The sequence below is a fragment of the Theropithecus gelada genome, chromosome 2 (genome assembly GCF_003255815.1).
Source record: "Theropithecus gelada isolate Dixy chromosome 2, Tgel_1.0, whole genome shotgun sequence".
NCBI lineage: Eukaryota > Metazoa > Chordata > Mammalia > Primates > Cercopithecidae > Theropithecus > Theropithecus gelada.
In genome coordinates this window covers 5,001,958-5,012,620 of record NC_037669.1, presented here as the reverse complement: position 1 = coordinate 5,012,620, position 10,663 = coordinate 5,001,958, and positions in this window count along the sequence as shown.

Below are 10,663 nucleotides of genomic sequence, written 5' to 3'. Positions count from 1 at the left end.
GATTTGAAGGCATGATTAGTTTTGAAATATGGGGACATGAGATTTGGGAGAAGTCAAGTGTGGAATGATACAATTTGACTCTGTGTCCCCACCCAAATCTAAGCTGGAATTGTAATAATCCCCATGTGTCATGGGAGGGACCTGGTGGGAGGAAACTGAATCATGGGCACAGGGTTTTCCCATGCTGTTCTCACGATAGTTAATAAGTCTTATGAGATCTGAATGGTTTTATAAATGGGAGTTCCCCTACACATGCCTTTTTGCCTGCTGCCATGCAAGTCGTGACTTTGCTTCTCATTTACCTTCAGCCATAATTATGCCTCTCCAGCCATGCGGAACTGTGAGTCAATTAAATCTCTTTTCTTTTAGAAATTACCCAGTCTTAGGTATGTGTTTATTAGCAGAGTGAGAACAGACTAATACAGTGACTTTTTAATGTAATGATTTCTTTTCCATAGGTTAGATGAAACCTAGGAGTAGGAATGCTTAATCAAATAGTAATTCTATTTTTAGTTCTCTGAGGAATCTCCATACTGTTTTCCATAGAGGCTGTACTAACTTACATTCCCACAAGCAGTGTATCTGTCTTCTTTTCTCCATATCCTTGCCACCATTTGTTGTTTTTGGACTTTTTAATAACCGTCATATTGATTGGAATAAAATAATAGCTCACTGTAATTTTAATTTGCATTTCTCTGATAATTAATGATGTTTAGCATTTTAGTAGGTTTTGGGGCCACTTGTATATTTTTTTTGAGAATTTTTTTTATGTCACTTGCCCACTTTTTATTGGCTTATTTGCTTTTTTCTCATTGAGCTTTTTGAGTTCTTGGTAGATTCTGGATATTAGCCCTTTGTCGAGTGCATAGTTTGCAAATATTTCTCCCATTCTGTAAGTTGCCTACATACTCTGTTGATTGCCTCTTTGGCTGTAAAAAGCTTCTTAGTTTAATTAAGTCCAATTTTTCTATGTTTGTGTTGATAGTGTTTGCTTTTGAGGACTTAGGTCAAAAATTCTTTGTTTAGGCCAATGTCCAGAAGAGTTTTTCATAAATATTATCTAGGAGCTTTATAGTTTCAAGTCTTACATTGATAGTTTCAGGAGTTTAGTTCATCTTAACTTAATTTTTATATGATGAGAGACAGAGGTCCAGTTTTATGCTTCTGCCTATAGCTACCCGATTTTCCAAGCACCATTTATTGAAGAGTGTCCTCTCTCTAGTGTATATTTTTGTAAACTTTATCAAAGATCAGTTGGTTGTAGGTATTTCACGTACTTTCTAGGTTTTTTATTCTGTTCAATCGATATTTGTGCCTATTTTTATACCAGTACTATGCTGTTTGGGTTACTACATAGCTTAAAAGTACAATCTGAAGTCAGGTAATGTGCTATCTCCAGATTTATTCTTTTTGCTTACTATTGCTTTGGCTATTTGATCTCTCTTTTTTAAATTCCATATGAATTTCAGTACTGTTTTTCTGAATTCTGTGCAAAATGACATTGGTAATTTGATGAGAATTGTGTTGAATCTGTTGATTGCTTTGGGCAATATTCAGATGTACACAAAACTGGTACTAATCCTGCTAAAACTGTTCCAAAAAATTAAGTAGGAGAGAATCCCCTCTAACTCATTCTACAAAACCGGCATCACTATGATACCAATGCCAGGCAAGAACACAACAACAACAAAAATGTAAACCTGCAGGCCAATATCCCTGATTTACATAAATACAAAAATTGTAAACAAAATACTAGCAAATCAAATTTAGCGGCACATCAAAAAGATGGCCGGGCGCAGTGTTTCACATCTGTAATCTCAGCACTTTGGGAGGCCGAGGCCAGCAGATCATGAGTTCAAGAGATTGAAACCATCCTAGCCAAAATGGTAAAACTACTAAAAATACAAAAATTAGCTGGGCATGGTGGCGTGTGCCTATAGTCCCAGCTACTTGGGAGGCTGAGGTGGGAGAATCGCTTGAACCTGGGAGGCGGAGGTTGCAGTGAGCTGAGATTGCCCCATTGCACTCCAACCTGGACAACAGAGTGAGACTCCATCTCAATAATAATAATAATAATACACAGTAATCAACTGGATTCTATTCCAGCGATTCAAAGATGTTTCAGCATTTGTACATCAATAAATGTGATTTACCAAATAAACAGAATTAAGGACAAAAATCATACAAGCATCTTAGTAGATGCAAAAAGGGCATTTGATAAAATCCGGCATCTCTTCTTGATAAAGACACCCTCAAGAAACTAGGCATATAAAAAACATACCTCAAAATAATAAAAGCCATGTACAACAAACCCACAGCCAACATTATACTGAATGGGGAAAGTTGAAAGCATTCCCCTAAATTCAAAGGATTCCCCCTAAATTCAAAGGATTCCCCCTAAATTCAAAGGATTCCCACTTTGACCTCTCCTATTCAGCACATCCATTCTTAATTATTTCTCATCTTGCTGTCTACTTGGGAAGATTAAGTAGAAGGGGTTGCATTCAGTTCCCTACTTGGATCAGACAATGAGAGGCACTGGCAGAAAAGAGGAGACCAGGGAAAAGAGGAGTGGGGTACCTGTACCCCAGCTCCCTAGCTGATGGGTCACGGGTTGGCTGCATTTTTCCTTAGGTGCAAGTCCTTTCCAAACCCTCTTTGTAGAGCTATGCTTTGCTTTCTAGTAAGCACCTTCTCCCCTTGCCACTTCAGTCCTAGGGTGCAAATGACTTTCCAGCCCTGGTACTGAAATTTCCCTTCTTAAATTCCCTAAACCCAGTCAACATATTTGTAATAGCTTTTTTAGTTTTAACTTTCTTCAGATACCCAGTTTGATTGTGCCATCTGTTTCCTGCCAGGTCCCTGAGCAAATATTCATTCGGATTTAATGTATATTTTAAAAATAAACACTGTAAGTTTAATACCTCCCGGTACAATTTTTAGTTGGAGAATATCTTAATAAAATTTTCTTAGGACTTATCTGGAGACAAATGTTCGGGTTGAGAAATGATACAATATAATTTAAAGCTGTGAATAATTTTGATGAGTCAGATTAATATTGAAATTTGGGGACTAAAGCTGACTGATAGACAAACAAAATATGTTTAAGGAGAGAAGTGCATGACCAGCAAAAAATAGTTGAAGAATTCAATGTTCCACTTAATTGATATGTCAACTAGACATGCTATCAAAAATAATATAGAACTGTTAAACTTAAACATACTTGACCTAAAAGACATCTAGAAAACACTCTTGCTTACAGTGAAAAATACAGTTGCAACTCTAAAGAAATGTAAATCTGAGGAATAGGCCTAATTTCTAAAGAGGTTATTACATTGTGATATAGCAACAAGTTATTGCTTTTTCTTGTAGAAATATTTTGGAAGTATTCTTTTACAGGCAATTTATTTGAAGTTATAGAATCTGGTTTATGTACATTGAAATGTTCTGGGCACATGCAATCTAATTTCAAGGCCTGGTTGAAATGGTTTACTGATTGAAACATTTAACACTGTTAGAATGATTCTTCAACATGTTCTATAGGGAGTGTGGGAATTCCCTATTGCTAGCGGTTCCCTAGAATTTCCAATAATTGTGTTTTTGAGAATCTTTAGAGACAATGGTAGCATTTACAAACATGCATTCACATGCCAGTTGAAGGCAATAATTATCTTCAAGGGATATCCTTAGCCTGGGAAAAAGAACAGAGCAAACACTGGGCACACATTGGTCTGTAATTACATGTGTGATTGTCTTTTGGAAATCCCTGGATATATTCACGAGATCCTTGGCAGGGGAGAGAATGTGATTTACTTTGTATCCAGAAACTGAGTAGGTGTGCTTATGTTAGATTTCATCATTACCAACTAAGTATGGTGACTTGCACAGTAGTTCAAGTATTACCACAACAATTTTTAGCTGTTACTAGTTTGTAATTTTACTACAAAAATCACTAGTACACCATTTTGGACCTTTCTGTAAGCAGACACCAAGACACATGCACAATATTTATTGGGAAAATTGTCTTTGAAAAATAAAGGAGAAAGGACAAAGAAGTAGGCAGTGAGAACCCTTCAGTCATGTATAAAGGAAGAAGAAAGTGCTCAGAGTAACTTCTCTCACAGTGCAGCTCTGTGAAATTTCATTCCATGTCTAATGAGGAGAACCGGAGTAAAGATTTCCCATCAAAAGTTTCCTGTGATCAGCAGGAATAGCTCAGTTCTATCAACCCCAGAAATCTTAGTCACTGGCTGGGAACACCCATGAGAGAGTATGGCCTTAGCAGGAATTCAAAAATGCAACAGATATTTGAAGCCCATTTGCCAACTACACATATCACAGTAACTAGGTTCTCGGATGGGAGAAATGAGTGGAGCCCCTCAATGACTATCACAGATAGTTCTGGAAAACTCTTTATACTCAAGCATAGGCAAAATATTATATTATTTGCATGTTCAGAGCCTACTAAATATCAGGATAGAGTTGAAATACGTATTGTCAAATATGTAATTTAGTGAAAAATTAAAATATCTTCATTACTTAAGGCAGATTGCATTTTAAAATCACATGATTGCTAAACTAAAAATAGAGGGAGATAATGATAAAATAGAAGAAAATATGACCAAGTGTTGACAAAAACAAGAAAGAACTTAAAAATATATATTTTGAAGGAAATGGTCCAATTTCTCATTTTTTTAATGCATCTAAAAGTGGAGGACAGATTTCACAAGATCTCTCATTAGTGAGATAATGAGATACTCTTCTAAGTAAGAATAAGAGAGAAAATAAGGTGTATGGTCATTTGTGAGAGAACAAACATCACTATTTAAAAAATAAAAATCTCACCAGTGAAAACACACCATCTTGTATTTACCATGTGGATTCAGTTTTAAATGATTGTAACCCATGATGAAATGATATTCACATTATAAACATTCCTAAAAATATGGATAAAACACTATTATTAGATAAAGTGTTTTATAGTCAGCTGGTTCTGGAACTATGACCCCCATAACCAAAATCATAGCTGATTTCTTCCTTTGTTACTTGAACATTTTTGTTGTATTTGACATGTTGAAAAATATTTTTGTGACACATGCATAGCACTTAGCAGTGGGAAACCAAAATGAGGTTATAAAGTGTTACTAACCCAGTAACACCCACTAAGAAGACACGCAAACAGCAGTAATGAAATCATTACTCTCTGACTCTAAGAATAACACAATAACAAATAAAAACATTTTGACTATTAGTACTTGTTTAGTTCTCTTAGCATAATGCCACATGCTCATATCTCAAAAATATAAACTGGAATTTAACTGTACATATAAGAAAACTACATATATATGTTTTTGCCAAAAAATAAAAATAAAACTGACTTGCCTCCACTGACATTCATAGGGTTGCAGGTAATGTTATAAATGATAATTACAAAACTAACGCCTAATGTAGGCTATTAAAATATCCAAAAGAAGTCATTTAGGAAAAAATAAATTATATGGAGAATTGAAAAGTGAAACTTTTTAAAACTAAAAAACGTAAATGTATAAAAATGTGAATATTCATTTAGCATGCTAAGGCATATCAGAATGAGCAGAAACTCTGTTTTGTTGCTAATTCTGGCCAAAACTATGACAATTTTTAACTTAAAATCATTAAAAAATTATATTGTAGAAATTTGGACAAGAAGTCACTGTAAATCTTTTTTATTTTAGAATTAATAAATCAAAACTCTTGTCTGCAATGTTTTTAACAATAGTAGTCATGTATACTGAAATAAGTACTCTAAAACTATCTGTTCCTTTATGTGCTTCATACTCATTTTTACTTCGACCTATACCACAGCATTTTTTCATTTTGGATTTTTTTTTTTTTTGAGACAGAGTCTCGCTGTGTCTCCCAGGCTGGAGTGCAGTGGCCGGATCTCGGCTCACTACAAGCTCCGCCCCCCGGGTTCCCGCCATTCTCCTGCCTCAGCCTCCCGAGTAGCTGGGACCACAGGCGCCGCCACCACACTCGGCTCATTTTTTGTTTTTTAAGTACAGACCAGGTTTCACCGTGTTAGCCAGGATGGTCTCGATCTCCTGACCTCGTGTGCGCCTGCCTCGGCCTCCCAAAGTGCTGGCATTACAGGCGTGAGCCACCGCGCGCCTGCCCCTTTTTGGATATTTTGAAAGACAGTGAAGAACACTGCCCGTTTCTCTTAGTTCAGAATTGCCAGAAATTCCTAAGAGAAAGAGAAAAGAGCAAAAAGCAGCAAACTTGTGTTTATATGTGTTTGATAATGTCTGCCTAAATGGTACATCTGCACAAGCATCTGTCAAGTTTCTATAGGTTTGGCAGAGGGGAGAATGGCACAAAGACATTAGATAATTTTTTTCTCAATAACTTATAGAAGCAACTCTTAAAAATCAAACATAATAGCTGAAGACTATAAAAATAGTTAATACATTCTATATCTATACAAACATAGACTGGTACACACATACATCTTTGCTCTATGTCACTAAGGAAAAATACCATGGGTAGTTACTGTACAAAATAAGAGATGCCAATAAAACGTTGGAAGAAAAACAAGCAGATGAGCAAGTGATAGCAGGGCATTTCCTTAGCTGGCCTTGGGATGACCTAGTTCTCCTCTGTTTCTTCCTTGTAGATCTCAAGAATAACTGTAGAACGTGCTCGAAATGCAATATTTTGAATTAGGAAGGACAGTCTGGGCTTTGTTCCTCTCTCCTCTAGAAGCAGGATGCCCTTCAAAGTTTTGCCCCATAAGTCACATAGTCTCTGAATTATATAACCTGGGGTGAACTGCCTTTCAGAGTCCCTCAATATTGTGCAAAATGGGACACACACAGTCAAGACTTTTTCTCCTCGGTACCGTTTCTTAAGCCTGGGGGATTCTGCTCATGATGGATCCAGTCTTCTGTGCCTTTCAGCCTATCAGTCAGTATTAAACCTGCTTCACATAACTTGTGTGTGACTGAATTCTGTCACACTGGACTCAGATAAATAGGTAACTGGTGCATGATGGGCATAAGCAGTAGCCCACGACGCAGTGGGAATCATTATATAGACTTCAGTTTCTGGTAGTTGGCATAATAATCATCTTTGCTCTTCTCCATGCAGTGAGAGTCCTCTCTTGGGATCCGTAATTACTGAGTCTGCTTTACAGTGATACCTTAGGAGGGAAGACAAAGTTGAAAGCTAATTGCTTGCCTAGAGATGCAACACAAAGCAAGTGTATTTACACATAGAATAATAGAATGTTTCTGCCAATGAAACTCCTAAATACTTGTAAAGAGAAAAGATATGAAAACAGGAAGATTGGTTGAACATTTGTTTGGACACCAGTTAGAATCCCGAATCCTCACATTTGCTCCATGCAGCCATGACTTGTTCTTTCTAACAGTGGCAACATACAGAAAATATCTGCTCCGCTCTTGTTTAAGCAGACAGATGCCATGTATGGTAAGAAGACAGAATAGGGTGTGGGTAATGTGAGGGCTGTTAATTAAAAGTCAAAATGTAGTAGTGATACTATTCCAACTTGTGTGTCCTTTCTGGATGGACAGCTAAGCTTATATTCCCAGGCAAGGCATATCCTCACATTCTGCTGTTTGTTTGCTAAAGTATTATTAATACAGCACATAGCTATACTAAATAGTAAGCCATATGGAGAAAGGACTTCTCTGAGTGAGAATATTTTAATGCTGGAATAAGTAATTTAAAAATAACATTTCAAACTACAAAAGAAATAATTTTGGAGGGAGTCTATTTTTTCTGCACCTTGATGTATCCATTTATTAATTTAAGCAATTATCTATCACATATTGGGTGCATAATTTTCCCTGCTTTTAAACTTGAACTATAATAATTGTAATGTACTGCAATGAAGACAAACGTAATTTTGTGAAAACTGCAGCTGGAGCACAGGATCTTTCTGGGTGGTCAGGTACTGTATGTCTCGGAATTTAACTGGTGAATACAGACTCAAGCAGATATGGGATAGGAGATACTGTTAAATAAATGCGAATAATTAGATGAGATGGAAGATCGGTTGGCCTCTTCAATCAATGCAGATAAAACTCTGGACATTTTATATCCCCAGAATGTAAGTCCGTTCATATTAAGGATCAAATGAACAATATCATTTATTGTTACTAAATAAATCTGCATTTGTTAAGGATAGAACCACAGCTGCATTAAGAGAAACTAATGTAAAACCAAATAAGCAGTTAGAAATTGAGTTCAGATAAATAGGTTTAAAAGAGAAAGAAGATAGCCGAGAGAGGACTGTAATCTGACTGCCGAGCTGTAGTAAGACACGCCAGAGGGCAGAGCTGGAACACGAGAGGAAGTACCTCAATGTGGTCAAATAGGTTAGGACTCAGGCAAGAAATAATCACTGGAGAAGTGAAGTTCTGCAGACTTACATTACCTAGCTAATCAGGCTGCACACAAATGTCTACTTAGTGCTTAGTCCACACAATTCCTCATGGCATCAAAAGTTATTGAACTTCTATGTATCTTTAAGAAATATAGCCACAGAGATCAATGATAAACAATGGTTGGCAGCGATCCAAAGTCTAGATGTTAATGGGTAAAACAGACTAGTTTCTCCCCCATGAGTAAATCCTCTTTTTCGTTTTTTTCTATCTTTTAAGATACCCATGTTTTTATTTATAGCACTTATAAAAATATGTCCTTATTCATATTTAGTGCAAATTAATTTGGCAATTACAAATCACACTTACATTTTCTACCTTCCTTAGTATATTTTCTTTTCCATAGAATTTGTTGCCTACAATGGTACGTATTTATTTGTGAATTTACTTATTGTTGTCTTTTTCACAAGAATTTAAGCTCCAATTTGGTAGAGATTTTTTGTTTCAATCTTATCTCTATGGGCAACACATGGAGCAGGAGCCAAATAAATATGTGTTGAATGAAATGAGTACATATTTGCTGAACAGATTGAGAGAGAATAAACATATTTATTTAAGGATTATTATTTAACATTTGTTTTCATCTCTGGATGGCTATCTCTGTAACAATTGAGAGTCTTGTAGTTGTGTTTTGCTTACCATTGCTTAATCAGAGCATATAAAAGACTTAAAAACATTACAGATACTTGTTGAATGAATGACTAAGTGTTGGAAAATCTAATGTGTTTGTACACTCCTGTTAGGACCAAAAGAAGCTGATACATTATTTAAATATTATGAGATTCTGGATTCAAGAGTAATGCCTCAGAACCTAGGGGACAAATTGTGATGCAGAGTTGGAAAGAAGATTATTTTCCACCACTCAACATCCCAAGCATAGAATAGTTTTGTGATATGATAGTTTAGAGGTAAAGTTTTCTGATACTATATATACATACATATTATATACTATATATACTGTATATTATATATACATACTCTATATAGTATATATTATAGATACATACTCTATATACATACTGTATATACTATAATATATGGTTTGTATATATTATATATGCATATACTATATATACTACAAACTATATATAATATATAGTATATATAGTATATAATATACATATGTATATATTACCATAAACCAAGATACGTTTTTTATTTTTACTTGAATTTCTTCCATATACCTCCAAATTTCTATGAAATTTGTTATACTTTCAAAAATCTATTTTACAAAAATCCCTTAATCAGAGCTCACTTGTAGATAACTCCAAGTATCCTCATTTATTTTGCTATATATCCCAAAATACAAGACTTTTCAGTAGTCAAGTGAAAAGCCAATAAGAAAAATAATAATAATAGCAAACATATATCATGGCTTGTTTTGTGTCAGGAACTTTAGATAAACTATATCAGTGAATTACAGAGCAATTCCTAAGTTCACAAAGATGGAAACTGAGACTCAGAGAAGTTAAAATTTTAGTTACAACTACTACTAAAAGAAATTAAAGCTAGTCTTCTGAAGCTGGAAGACTGTAGTTTCAGAATCTTAAGAACATCATTATATTACTAAGGATAGCAAATTTGTATATAAATTTTTCAGAGCACTCGAACTTTGGTAACTACAGCCAGTTAGCAAGCCAGTTAATTTCAGGACGCATCAATAGAGGAGTAGGGCCAGAGAGAGTAAATTAAGGCACTGAGGCCAGAGCAGAAGGCTGCTGGACAGAGACAGTTTGTATTAACACTTATCTTGCACTTATACAACAGCTAAAGAGAGGTTCTCTGCTTCCCAATGACACTGCCTCACTCTCTAGGTTGCAATATTTAACATTTTGACTGATAGGAGTTCATAGGTAGTCACCTTGGTCACTGGACACACTAATACCAGATTGCTGGAGATGCTAAGTCTGGTCAAAGTAAAACTTGAGAGGGAAAACTACTGAAGGGGCCTGAATGCTCATCATATTTGGAAATAATAGTGCATATGAGATTTTTGAGTTGACATATTAAGCAAATCTTATTCCTTTTTCATATGAAACCCAATACTGTGTAAGCCATTATATACTGACTTTTTAAAGAAAATTTGTACAAGATTAGTAATTTGAACAGCATTCTACTTCTGGCTCCTACTGTCATAGAAAGTAATGACTATATAGCTTTCTATGGCAGTAATATAACAGCAGCATATATTTCATTAAGTTAATATTAATATTTCC